This window comes from Ixodes scapularis, unplaced genomic scaffold (assembly GCF_016920785.2).
Source record: "Ixodes scapularis isolate PalLabHiFi unplaced genomic scaffold, ASM1692078v2 PGA_scaffold1__304_contigs__length_218370807, whole genome shotgun sequence".
In the NCBI taxonomy this organism is placed as follows: Eukaryota; Metazoa; Arthropoda; class Arachnida; order Ixodida; family Ixodidae; genus Ixodes; species Ixodes scapularis.
In genome coordinates this window covers 103,554,288-103,556,442 of record NW_024609846.1, presented here as the reverse complement: position 1 = coordinate 103,556,442, position 2,155 = coordinate 103,554,288, and positions in this window count along the sequence as shown.

The window sequence follows — 2,155 nt, the reverse complement described above, 5'->3', positions numbered from 1 at the left end:
ACGTGATGTGGTGAGAGTAAGAAGGAAAATGAGAAAGAGGCAAGGCGTCAAGGGAGCATGGCTTGTGAAAGCTACGCAACTGACGTCATGCGCTCTCCTACCCCTCTATTCCCGTGTTGTACACGTTCCTCAATAAAAGGAGCGAAAGCTCGTTCCTCCTTCCTTCTGATTTTTGGAACGCGTTCCCGTTTCAAGTTTCATATGTGAAAAAGAAACTCGTTCCCGTTACAGTTAAAAAAAATGGAACGTATCGTTACATATACGTTACATTTGTATTTTCCTCATTACCATATTTAGTTAGATAGAGCAAAGTTTTTTTTTTTATCCCATCAAATGGCAAAGTACGAATTTGAATGCCGTGATGGAAGGGCACCAGGAGAAGAAAGCGAGCGAAGCAGTGTTTCATTTGTTGATATATCCATCTTTAAAAATCTTAGCTTTTAAGTGTTAACCATATTCATGTTTTCGGTGAGCAAACATGAATATGTTTGCCCTTGTTCGAACTTGAAAACAGTTGTTTCTCGATGTTGCTATCCGCAAAACAATCAACTGAAGAAGGGGGTACGACTTTTGGAAGGTAAGTCTTGAAAACCACAAGTCCTTCTTAGTGATTAGTTGTTCAGTCTGAAGGTGGGGGACTGGGATAAAATTATTAAAGGTAAATTTTTGTGTATCGTTTAAGTGACCAACGTTCGGGGTACAAGGGTGCGTTTTATGTCTGGTAGCATGCTCTTTTGTTGTAACTCTACGTCTCTGTGAAAGTGCAGTGATGCCTATAGTCTGCCTTATATTTCTAGGTGTATGAGGATTCATGGAAGCAAGGAAATTAGCTGAGTTTGAAACGTCCCTTTTTTATCTTTTACTTTGACTAAAAGTTTTGCTTTTTGTACCGCAGTTTCAGGCACTGAAAAAAGAAACATTGTTCACTAGCTTTCCTGCACCCGACTGTTACTAAACGAGAACCATACAAAATAGACGTTAACATAAGTAACCAAGAAGTTAACGAGATTCTGCTCTTCATAAAGATAATATTTTTATACTTTTAGAGTTTCCCTCTGAGAAGTTTAAAAAAATATACCCCACAGGGCGAAAAAAAAGGAACGCCGTTCCTTTTTCCGTTTCAGTAAAAATGTAACGAGTTCCCGTTCCAGTTCCACCGATGCAAAATGGAACGGCGGCGTTCCTTCGCTCCTCCTAGAAGGAACGCGTACCAGGAACGCCGTTCCTTGGAACGCCGCTCCGTACAACACTGCTCTATTCTCCATGATGCGTAATGTGTCTACATGGTGTATATTTGAGGTTCCCTAAGATCCCGAAAGCGCAATGGTGGCCTGTGGAATTACAAATACTTTTTTTGTAGAACATGAATTGTGTGTTACCTAGCGCCACGTATCCTAGCCGCTTGCAAGCACTCTGCTTGACCCTGCCATCTGGTGGCAAGTGATTTAACCTTCTTTCACACTACGCGATAAACAGCGGCTTCGAGTTTGTTGTTTTGAGAGCGACTTTTGGTTTCGCGGATTGGTTTGCCATTGCTCCGCGATATGCGGTTGACGAAGGAATTGTGACTCGAGGAAGACCAAAGGTAAGACGAAAAGTGCGCGAAGTAACTGGGTATCGGTTGTCTCAGTTTAACATCGCAGTGCTGACGACGAGAAGACTGAGTAACTACTTTCGAAACGCAAGTTTCTGTACCTGCGGGGGGAATCTGGCTTCGGAAATAAACACAGAACGCGGAAGCACGTGTTACGCTTTTATTTGCTCCTCCTCTCGTCCCGTGCAAGAGACGTAGCGCCCTCGCTAAGCCTTATTGAGCTCGCTTTTCTCGATTCAGGGCCGCCATAATAAGATGCGGGCGACGGAGGAACCATTTGCTCCCCCGCTTCAGGGATGAAAGTTTCTTCCTTTCTAAAGGAGCATAGGTTACACGACCGTTCCTCCCCTTAAGGAGGAACGGTCGTGTAACCCGCCCTCTCTCCTTGTTGCCACTCGACAACGCGACGCATCTGCACCTGCAGCCAATCAGCGCGGGGGACGTCTACAGTCCACCCTTAAACCGCAAACGGTTTTCGTGGTTTGAATTGCTCCCTCTCCTAAATCTAGGCTTTCTAAAAGTTCTGACGACCCCGCGCGCTCTCGACTCCTTCTTTCTCTC